Below are 12,349 nucleotides of genomic sequence, written 5' to 3' on the forward strand. Positions count from 1 at the left end.
AAAAACACCTTGGTGAAAAAAGACCACCCCAAAAAGCCATTCACATGACATATTCCAATAGCATCAGCAAAGTCACCCAACAATGGGAAAATGGTGTCACACTAGCTGGAAACTACCTTCAAAGGACTAAAAACGGTGTCAGAATTGGCTGGCACAAGACTAAACCTTCATATAGTTGAAGTGAAAAAAAAAACCTTTGCTTCCCATAATCTAAATATTGAAGAAGCCGGATTTCTCTGACCATTCGTCCCTCTGCCTGGCACACTCTTTTTGCTGGAAGTCATTACAGCGTTACGTCTGGGACATCATTATGGCGTTACATCTAGCTCTAGGATAGGCATCTACAGACTTGCATGCCATCCCGGTTTCCATCACTGAACCCATCCCATCACTTCACTTATGGGAGTTTAAACCATAACCCATATATCTACAGTGCATTCAGAAAGTATTCGGACCCCTTCACTTTTTTCGCATTTTGTTATGTTGCAGCCTTGTGCTGAAATCGTTTAAATTCATTTTTTCCCTCATCAATCCACACTCAATACCCCATAATGACAAAAAGAAAACAGGATTTTAGAAAGTTTTGCAAATTTATTAAAAAGAAAAAACTGAAATATCACATTGACATAAGTATTCAGACCCTTTGCTATGACACTTCAAATTTAGCTCAGGTGCCTCCCATTTCTCGTGATCATCTTTGAGATGTTTCTACACCTTGATTAGAGTCCTTCTGTGGTAAATTCAATTGATTGAACATGATTTGGAAAGGCACACACCTGTCTATGTAAGGTCTCACAGCTGACAATGCATATCAGAGCAAATACCAAGCCATGAGGTCGAAGGAACTGCCTGCAGAGCTCAGAGACAGGATTGTGTCGAGGCACAGATCTGGGGAAGCCTACAAAAAAAAATTCTGCTGCATTGAAGGTTCCCAAGAGCACAATGGCCTCCATAATTCTTAAATGGAAGAAGTTTGGAACAACCAGGACTCTTCCTAGAGCTGGCCGCCCGGCCAAACTGAGCAATCGGGGGAGAAGGGCCTTGGTAATGGAAGTGACCAAGAACCCGATGGTCACTCTGGCTGAGCTCCAGAGATCCTGTGTGGAGATGAGAGAAACTTCCAGAAGTACAACCATCACTGCAACACTCCACCGAATCTGGGCTTTATGGTATATATATATATATATACACAAGTATATATATATATTTTTTTTTTTGTTTGTTTGTTTTTGTACAATAACATTTTACTTGGATATATTTTACTTGCTGGACGCACCCTTTGCAGAAATAACTGCGATGAGTCTTTTTGAGGAGGGGGGTGGGAGAGGTATAAAACACATGGACACTGCTAGGACTTCCAGGAAAGAAGTTGGTATTTCAAAAAAGTGGATCTGGGGTGAGTGCACGGGGGTAGAAAAGATCAAGGTTTTGGATGGGGGAAGATAAGAGACGGTGGTGAACAGCTGTTTTAAAGACCTAGAGGGAGGAGTGGGATTGAAGAGAGTGAGGGAGTTTGTTCCACAGGCGGGAGAAAATTGGAATGAAAGAGTGAAGGTGAGCAGAGCGTCTTGATTTTGACAGTTTAACCAATAAGAGGGTTGCAGGCAGATCTTGTGAGACCTGTAGGAATATTTGGAGGACAGAGCACAGACAGAGCTGGGGGAGCTAGGCAGGAGAGGAGTCGGTAGAAGACAGAAAGACCACTAACCTGCCTGCGGTGAGTAAGTGAAAGGCCCTCGGAGTTAGCTTCATCACGGGAGATTCCAATGAATCTGAAAGCTTTGGTTTCAACAGCGTGAAGCCGAGCTAGGTGTGAGGCAGGAGCACCAGCCCAGAGGGGAGAACAGTATTCCATTGAGCTGCGGATGAAAGCCTTGTATGTGGTGAGGAGCTCAGGTTTGCCAATGAAGGACTTCGCACGACAGAGGATGCCCAGTCGGCGACTGGCTTTGGAGGCCAGCTTGGAAATGTGGTTTTCCCATGAAAGATCATGGCCTGATCAAAGGCTTGAGTGACAGAACTTCTTGGAGAGGATTGTTCAGTGACAGAACTTCTTGGAGAGGATTGTTCAGAAAGTGGATGTGAGTGTTGTCCAGTCGGTCGTTTCGGAGAGACATAGTAAGAGTGTGAGATTTGTCAGGATTGAAAGACATGTTCCACTTGTTTGACCAGTCTGTGATTTTGTCCAGGTCTGCAGAGACTGAGGAGGCTGAAGACTGCCGATCTGAGGGATGAGGTATGGAGCGGCAGATTTGAGTCATCAGCAAAGAGATAGAGAGGATTTTCCAGAGAGTCGGACAGATCATTGATAAATACCAGAAAAAGCACAGGGCCCAGAACACTGCCTTGAGGAACTCCAGCCTGAACAGGAAGGGGAGATGAGAGAAATCCATTCAGAGCCACACGTTGACTACGACCACAGAGGAAGTCCGCAAGCCATGCATGGAGATTTCCATGGATACCATAGGAGGAGAGTTTGGTGAGCAGGATGGGGTGCCAGACCACATCGAAGGCATGTGATATGTCAAGGGAGACAGCTCTGATTTCCTGTTTGGCATTCAGGACCTCCATCCATTGTTGAGACAGCAGAAGCAGCATGTCCAGAGTAGAATGACCTGGTCTGAATCCAAATTGATGATCCGAGATCAAGCCATTGGAGAAGAGGAAGGATTTGATATCAGAAGTGATGATTGATTACATGACCTTGCTGATTATTTATTGGGAGCAGGCTTATTGGTCTGTAGTTGCAAGGATCTGTTTTTGCACCTTTTTTGTGGAAAGCGGTAATGTTGGCTGATTTCCAAGCAGATGGCAGATGACCTTGAGCAAAAGAGGGGCTGAAGAGAACAGAGAGAGGGTGAGATAGAGCGGCAGAGCAAGATTTTAGGACCTGTGGGCTGATGCTGTCTGGTCCAGTTGCAGAATCAGTCGAGATTTGACAAAAACTTCTCCACCTTGTCAGGAGAGAAGGACACAGAGTCCAGGAGCCGCTGGGTTATACTGGGAAAGGTGGGTATAGAGAGAGATGGGTTTGGGACACAAGATTTTGAGGCATTCGGCTTTGTCACGTGCGGTGTCAGCTGTGTAGCCGTTTGAGGTAAGGGAGGGGATGGAAGGGGAACAAACACCAGAAACAGATTTGACCAGACGCCACCAGGGTGTGGAGGAGGGAGATAGGTTTGAGAGTTCAGTCTTGAGAGTAGAGAGATATTATTTCCTGGCTCTCCTGAGGGTAGACACACACTTATTCCGAGCTTTGTGAAAGGAACTGAGATTACCTTCAGTTGGATTAGCCTTCCATGAGGTGAAGGCAAATTGCTTCATGGAAAACTGCCTCACCACAAGCTTCAGTGTACCATGGACGGGAGGAAGGGTATGACAACTGAAGACGAGATGGGATAAATCTGTGCATGAGAGAGAGTAGTTTACTTTGGAAGAATTCCCAGGAAGAGTTGATGTCAGAGGCAGGAGAGATGGGAGACCAGTCGAGATGATAGATGGGTGCTTGCAGACCGTGCCAGTCAGCCTGAGTGAAATGCCATACTCGTCGGCGCTGAGGAGGCTCTCTGAGAACGGCCAGAGAGATGTCCACTTTAACAAGCACATGATCAGAAGAACTGATTGGAGCAGAAGAGCAGCAAACATTTGCAGGGAAGTTAGTCATAACTAAGTCTAGAAGAGAAGATACTCTATTGACTGAGATCCGGGTCGGAAAACTGACAGATTGTGTCAGTTCCAGTGAGTCGCAGAAGTCCTTTGTTGAGGTGCCATGGCTAGTGAGAGAGGAACCCACACCCAGCGAGCTGGCATGATGACAGTTGAAGTCACCACATATGAGGAAGAGAGAGTTGGGATGAGTGGATAGAAGTTGGTCCATTTTGTCAGACAGGGATATGGAGTCATCACTGTTTGGAGCACGGTACAGAACACGTATGAACAAAAGGTGAGAGCGGAGAGAGAGGAAGCCGCAGCCAGGTACTCCTGGGGGTGGGGTGGAGAAAGGGCAGTGCAAGGAGAGTGAGGAAGAGAGTTTTTGATAAAGATAGCCACCCCACCACCAGGATGAGGCTCGGGTCTATCATACCGGAGGAGGGAGTAGCCAGGAAGAGAAATTAAGGAATCAGAGACATCTTGAAGGAGGAAAGTTTCTGTTAAGCAGATTACGTCTGGTTTTGCAGAAGCAACCTGTATGGAGAGATCAATCAGGTTTGAGCGAAGGCCCCGGATGTTTGAGGTCCATACTGTGAAGGAAGAGGGAGGAGGAGCATCGGGTACAGGACAGGGGAGGGGAGGGGTAGGGTAAGATGAGAGGAGAGAGGGGGAGGAAGGGAGAGCTGTTGATAGTGTGTTGGAGATTGCAGAAGAGTTAGGAGAAAGGGAAGGATGAGGAGGAGAAAAGGTTTGATGGTGATGGGAAGAGGCACAGTGAGGTGTTGTTTGAGGGTGGCAGAGCAAAGTCGAAGGTTGGAGGAGGTGGAGGTATGTGATGGAAGGGAAAGGAAGTGGGGAGGAGGCAGCTTTGAGGAGGAGGGTGGAGGAGGGAGAATTGGAGAAAGATAGTAGGGGGGGAGATGAGATGAGGGGATGGGTGGGGGGAGGGGCGGAGTTTTGAACGGGAGGGATGGGGGGGAGATTTGAAAGGGAGGAGTGAGGGGAAAGTTTTGAAGGAGGGGGGTGAGGGGAAAGTTTTGAAGGGGAGGGGTGAGGAGGGAGTTTTGAAGAGGAGGGGTGAGGGGGGAGTTTTGAAGGGGAGGGGCGGGTGGGGAGATTTAGAGGGGGGGGGCAACGGGGAGTTTAGGAGGGGAGGGTGAGGGGGGAGAATTGAAAGGGAGGGGTGAGAGGGGAGTTTAGGAGGGGAGGGGTGAGGGGGAGTTTAGGAGGGGAGAGGTGAGGGGAGATAATTGAAAGGGAGGACTGATGGGGGAGTTTAGGAGGGGATTGGAAAGGAAACTCGAATTGGAAAGGCAAGTATCGGCTGGAAATGGAAGGAAGAGGTGGAAGAAAAGGATATTATGGGGGCTGGGCGAGACAACAAGCACGTGTCCGTGAGGATAGAAATAAATAATAAAAAATGAAAAAGTTTTTTTTGTTTTGTATTTAAACGTTAGACAAAGGGTATATGTCTGGGGAAGTTAGGGGGAGAAGAGAAAATCTAAGAAACAAGCAATACAGCGAAGGAAAGAACTTATCTATCTATAATTCCAGCAATCTCTGTGTGTCTGTGTGTCTGTGTGTCTGTGTGTTTGTTTGTCTGTGACCGCTGTTTCTCGACAACCACGGGTCCGATATACTTGAAACTTGCCAGGTATATTGCTGGGGACCCGAGGATGTGCCTTTTCAAGGTTTCATATTAATCGGACAAGTACTTACCGAGCTATGTCCAAAAAACGATTCAACCAATCAGAGAGCAGCGAGCTATCACGTGTGCCGAACGTGGCGAACAGACTCTGCCTCGGACGGCACGTTTGAGAGCGTATTCATTTATTTCACGTTTGCAAACTATGTTGGCGCTATGTTGGCGTTAAACTATGTTTTAAAACTAATAAAACTAATAAAAACTAATTTGCGATTCATCGTAATTCCGGAGCTCCTGTGAGAGCGTGCGCCATTACGGAAAGTAATTAAATTAAATTCAGTCAGAGCGAAGGGCGTTGTTTTAAGCGAAGCGCGTTTTATTTTTCCCCTAAAATTCAGTCGCCGGACGGTGACAGCTTTTTTTTGGGGGCAGCTACTGGCAGCCACGTACGGCCAATCACAGGACACGTTGTTGTGTCGACGTGCCGTGTTGTTTTCCCTCGCGGTTTGGAATGTTTTTCCTTTTCATTTTTTTCCCTCTTCTCTTTCTACTTTTCCTTGCGATTAAATTGCAAAAAGCCAAAATACGTTGGCGATAATTGAATAATTGGGCATTAATAGATAGATAGATAGATATGCGATATGCGAACTTCCGGACAGTGAAGACGTCACTTCCGGCCTTACGAAAGTGCTCTATACTTACCGGCTATATACTTACTGTCTATCTTATAGATAGATTGTAGATAAAGACAATGCCCCAATCGAGTCGTCGTTTACGAGAACGAAGGAACGAAGCTGCACGTAGTGCACGCGCAATGGAATCTGACGAGGAACGAGCTGCTCGCCTGGCACGCGACGTTACGCGCGTGACACGGCGTCGTGCAGCTGAAAGGGATGAAGAACGGACTGCTCGCTTGGCAGACAACACTGGACGCGTGACAAGTCGTCGTGCAGCTGAAACGGATGAAGAACGGACTGCTCGCTTGGCAGACAACACTGGACGCATGACAAGGCGTCGTGCAGAAGAAACGGATGAAGAACGGACTGCTCGCTTGGCAGACAACACTGGACGCATGTCAAGGCGTCGTACAGAAGAAACTGCTGAAGAACGCGCTGCTCGCTTGACACGCGACGTTACGCGCGTGACTAGGCGTCGTGCAGAAGAACCGGATGAAGAACGGACTGCTCGCTTGGCAGACAACACTGGACGCATGTCAAGGCGTCGTACAGAAGAAACTGCTGAAGAACGCGCTGCTCGCTTGACACGCGACGTTACGCGCGTGACTAGGCGTCGTGCAGAAGAACCGGATGAAGAACGGACTGCTCGCTTGGCAGACAACACTGGACGCATGTCAAGGCGTCGTACAGAAGAAACTGCTGAAGAACGCGCTGCTCGCTTGACACGCGACGTTACGCGCGTGACTAGGCGTCATGCAGAAGAACCGGATGAAGAACGGACTGCTCGCTTGGCAGACAACACTGGACGCATGTCAAGGCGTCGTACAGAAGAAACTGCTGAAGAACGCGCTGCTCGCTTGACACGCGACGTTACGCGCGTGACAAGGCGTCGTGCAGCTGAAACGGATGAAGAACGGACTGCTCGCTTGGCAGACAACACTGGACGCATGACAAGGCGTCGTGCAGAAGAAATCCCTCACCAGCGAGAAGACCGGCAAGTAAGGGATGCCCTGCGCCATGAGGATGTACACCGTGTGAGACTAGAGCAGGCTCACCATGACAATCGCAACCTTGCTCGATTCGATGATACCGATTTCTTCCGAGAGGTCCTTCATGGTGAGTACCGGCACGCGTTGAGCAGGACCTCAATATTTCAATGCCCTACATGCTCGCATTGTGCTGCTTTGGTGTGGCATGAGGAGAGAAGCGGATTTTGCTGCAACCACGGCAAGGTCGTTCTTATGCATGATCCTACGAATCCAAAACCCGGCTCAATTCCATCACAACCTCCAGATGCTATTAAAAACCTTTTCCTTAACCAGGACTTTGTGAAGCACGCGAAACAGTACAACAACGCGCTGGCAATGGCAAGTATCGGTGTCCGAGAGATACGTATGCCTGGCTTCAATCCTGGAGTGCGCATACAAGGTAAGGTTTACCATTACATTGGTGCTCCTCTTGCCGATCTGGGTTGTACCCCACGCTTTGCTCAGATCTACTTTCACGATCCAGCCCATGAGCTGGATTATCGTCATGCCCACACCTCGAACAGTGGCCTGAATGAGCAGTTTTTGCTAAGAGCACAACAGGCCATTCATGAGTGCAACCCATACGTCCAGCAATTCAAATCAGCCATTGAGTATGTGGTTCATAATGATAGCGCCAATGAACTGAATATTGTGTTAACAGGTCGCACGCGGCGCCGAGACCTTCATCATGGTACCGTCAACCTTCCCTCAGCAGACAGCGATGTGGCTGTCATTGCTCCAGGGGCTATGACAACTGAGCAGTTTGGCAGGCTGGCAGTCGCTGTTCACCTCAGGGGAGGAGGTTTACAGACCATAGACGCCATGCATCCAGCGTATGACCCACTATCATACATACTTCTGCTACCCTGCGGCTCTCAGGGGTACCACACTGAGTTGGCAGGGACAACGCCAACAACTTTCTACCGCTACCATCTACAAGTACGTGATCCTACTCATCACTTCAATCTACTGCTTCGTGGTGGAAGGTTGACACAGCAGTACGTATGCGACATGATGGCAAAAATTGAGTCACACCGTCTCACTTGGATTTGCTGCAACCAGAAGTCAATTAAGGCAGAAAAGTATAAGATCATCGTTGATGCGTTGAACAGTGATGCTGAGGTGCTACCTGGACGCCTCACCATTCTGCCACCGTCAATTTATGGGTCGCCACGTTGGTATGCCAAAGAGTTTCAGGATGCAATGGCTTTGGTCCGAGTCAAGGGAAAGCCAGACTTTTTCCTAACTTTCACCTGCAACCCAAAGTGGCCAGAAATTAAAGCATCGGTTTTTGAGGGTCAGCCACCCAATGCAAGACCTGATATCATCGCCCGGGTGTTTCATATGAAGGTGGAAGCACTCCTCGCAGACCTCCTCAAGCATGACATCTTGGGGCATGTGGACGCTTACGTGATGGTGAAGGAAACGCAAAAGCGTCACCTTCCCCATATACACATGCTCCTGACCGTGGTACCTCGCGACAAGCCCAGAACACCTGCAGATGTCGATCGCGTGGTCTCTGCTGAGATTCCTGACAGACTCACAAATCCGGAACTACACCGTATTGTGACATCACACATGATTCACGGCCCATGTGGGGAATGGAACTTCTTGAGCCCTTGCATGGCAGACCGGAAGTGCACAAAGGACTATCCCAAAGCCCTACGTCAAACGACTAGCTTCTCTGATGACTCCTATCCCCTGTACAGAAGACGGGCAGAAGCAGCACCTGGTGATCCCATCATGAAGACAATACGAGGCGGTGCTAACGTATTAGTTAACAATGCATGGGTTGTGCCTTACAATCCATATATTGTCCTCAGGTACGATGCTCACATCAACCTTGAGATCGTCTGTGCTGTCACCTGTGTCAAGTACCTGTACAAATACCTTGAAAAGGGCCCGGACCAGTGCCTGGTCAGACTAGAGCCTCATGAGAGGATGCGAGAGGCATTACGACATGATGAAGTGGCACGCTACGAACTAGGGCGTTACATCACCGCATCTGAGGGATACTGGCGCATATACGATTTCCCCATTCAACGCAAGTACCCACCAGTCGAGATGCTGGCACTCCATCTACAGGATGAGCAGGTGATCACGTTCAATGACGAAGGTGCCGTACAGAACGTCGCAGAGTCAGGACCCCCTGCAACAACCCTCACCGCCTTTTTCGAAGCCATGAATCTCCATCCACACATGCGTCATGTTCTATATCCAGATGTATTCCAGCACTTCACCTACTTGAGGAAAAGGTTTCAATTGCGGAAGAGAAGGCTGAGTTTCCAGGATAACCGTAAGGCTGATACGGTTGGGCGGCTCCCCATTATTCCCGTCAACTCCCATACTGCCGAGTTGTACTATCTCCGCATGCTACTGTACCGCGTGCCTGGCCCCACATGCTTTCTGGATCTCCGTCGTGTTGGTGGTAGGGTCATGGAGACCTATCTGGCAGCCTGCATTGCATATGGCATCGTTGACAATGACCAGGAGGTGGATTCTGTTATGGAAGAGGCTGCAAATATTGCATTTGGCCCTGCAGTCCGCGAAGTATTTGCCAACATGCTCATATTCGTTCTCAGAGGCAACCACGTGCAGTTCTGGGAAAGGCACAAGTATGTGCTGTGCGAGGACTTCATGCGTGCTGCAGGTGTGAATGAACCAAATGGACGCATTGTGAGTGCAGTGCTACTAGAGCTGAGGAACAAAGTTGAGTGCCACGGCTTTTCGCTCAGTAGGACCTTTGGCCTTCCTGAGCCTGACCCAGTTCATTTCCAGTCTCGCATTCCGCGCGTCATCGAGCACGAAACAGTGCACAATATAGGAGAACTTGAGGCTCACATCGCTCAAACAGAGTGCCTTCTTAATGACGAGCAGCGCGTTGTTGTCGATACAGTGATGCGGAGTGTGGAACACGGACATGGCTGCATGCTTGCAGTTGATGCAAGTGGTGGGACTGGGAAAACATTCACATTGTCTCATATACTCAACAAAGTGCGCGCAATGGGCAAAGTGGCTCTTGCAACTGCTGCAAGTGGTATTGCAGCTACGCTGCTGCCTAAAGGGGCCACCTTCCATAGTAGTACCAAGTGTCCTCTCATTCTCACTGATGAGTCCACTTGCAACATCAGTGAAAATGACACCACTGCAGCACTCATACGCATGACTAATCTAATGGTGGTGGATGAGGTTTCAATGATGGATCGTCGCGCATTGGAGGCAGCAGATCGAACATTCCAGTGGCTTCGGGGCTCCGAGGAACCATTTGGCGGCATCGCAATGGTTTTCAGTGGTGACTGGAGGCAGATCCTTACTGTTGTGCCACACGGTAGCCGTATTGACATAGTTGGAAGGTGCTTCAAGAGCTCATACCTGTGGAGAAAAGTGCAGATACTTCGTCTCAGAGTAAACATGAGGATCATGCAGGGTGCTGGAGAACAACAGGACGAATCTGCTTTTGCAAAATTCCTGCTGGATCTGGGTGAAGGGAAGATTCCTGTCAATCCAGAAGAGGGTGAATTTGCTATTGAGCTCAGGGAACCGCTCATTCTTCCAGGTGAAAAACTTCAGGATATTGTCACTTGGGTGTACGAAGACTTGCATAACAACATTAGCAACCCCAAGTGGCTTTGCGAGCGTGTTATACTATGTCCGACCAATTCTGAAGTCGATCAGGTAAATGCCTACATGACGACCATATTTCCAGGGGAGGAACATGTTTGCTGTAGCGTCGATACAGCGGAATCTGAGGGTGATCATTTGTATCCGCCTGAGTTCCTGAACACCCTCTGTCCATCTGGTATGCCGCCACATCGAATCTCTCTCAAGGTGGGTATGGTCATCATGCTGCTGCGAAACTTCGACCAGCAGAGCGGGCACTGCAATGGCTCAAGGTACATCATACTTCAGATCCTTCCAAATCTGTTGGTTGCACAATCTGTGATGGGTGTCAATTCTGGACGCACATTGCTCATTCCACGCATAACCTTGAGTCCATCTGACAACATGTTCCCGTTCACTCTGCGGCGTCGGCAGTTTCCGGTACGACCCTGCTTTGCCATGACTGTGAATAAATCCCAAGGACAGTCGCTACACCATGTTGGGATCTTCTGCTCACGAGACTTCTTCAGCCATGGTCAGTTCTACGTGGCGGCCAGTAGGGTTGGCAGATCCAGCAGCCTCCGCATTCTTGCCCTGGACGAGGAAACAAAGAAGAAGCGCCGTTTCCTCAGCAACGTTGTTTATGAAGAGGTGCTAACGAGATAAAGGTGTGTACAATGGACATGTAGACAATTTTTATTATTATTTATTTATTGAAGAACAATTGTTTCGAAACGAATTCTTCAAAAATAGTGCACAACTTCTTTTGGCAGTCGTACACCATGTTGGGATCTCCTGGAGAGGTGCCGTTTCCTCAGCAATGTTGTTTTTGAAGAGCTGCTAACGACATACAGGTGTGTACATGTGGACAATTCTTATTATTTATTTATTGATTGAAGACAAAATTGTTACGAAAAGATTTCATCAAAATAAGTGCACTACTTCTTTTGCCAGTTGTACACCATGTGAGGATCTCCTGGAGAAGTGCCGTTTCCTCAGCAATGTTGTTTATGAAGAGCTGCTAACGACATACAGGTGTGTACATGTGGACAATTCTTATTATTTATTTCTTGCTTGAAGAAAAATTGTTACGAAAAGATTTCATCAAAATAAGTGCACTACTTCTTTTGCCAGTTGTACACCATGTGAGGATCTCCTGGAGAAGTGCCGTTTCCTCAGCAATGTTGTTTATGAAGAGCTGCTAACGACATACAGGTGTGTACATGTGGACAATTCTTATTATTTATTTATTGCTTGAAGAAAAATTGTTACGAAAAGATTTCATCAAAATACATGCACAACTTCTTTTGGCAGTCGCTACACCATGTTGGGATCTTCTGCCCAAGAGCCTTCTTCAGCCATTGCCAGTTCTACGTGGCGACCTGTAGGGTTGGCAGTTCCAGCAGCCTCCGCATTCTTGCCCAGGACGAGGAAACAAAGAAGAAGCCCGTACGTGGTGCCTTATGAAGTGGTGCTAACGACATAAAGGTGTGTACAATGTACATGTAGACAATTTTTATTATTCTTTGTTTGGGAGGGAGATGGGAGGGTGATGGGGCAGGGTGATGGGAGGGTGATGGGAGGGTGATGGCAGGGTGATGGGAGGATGATGGCAGAGGGTGATGGCAGAGGGTGATGGGAGAGTGATGGGAGGGTGATGGGGGGGAGATGGGAGGGTGATGGGGCAGGGTGCTGGGGCAGGGTGATGGCAGGGTGATGGGAGGGTGATGGCTGGGTGATGGGACGGT

The 12,349-nt window shown here is 48.5% G+C and overlaps 1 protein-coding gene across 1 annotated transcript in view; it reads right to left on the bottom strand.

Moving 5' to 3' along the window:
- Nucleotides 1-12,349, bottom strand: part of WDFY3 (WD repeat and FYVE domain containing 3) — a 303,904-nt gene that overhangs the window by 64,859 nt on the left and 226,696 nt on the right. The window lies entirely within an intron of this gene.

This window comes from Myxine glutinosa, chromosome 4 (assembly GCF_964187855.1).
Source record: "Myxine glutinosa chromosome 4, kmMyxGlut1.1, whole genome shotgun sequence".
Classification (NCBI taxonomy): domain Eukaryota; kingdom Metazoa; phylum Chordata; class Myxini; order Myxiniformes; family Myxinidae; genus Myxine; species Myxine glutinosa.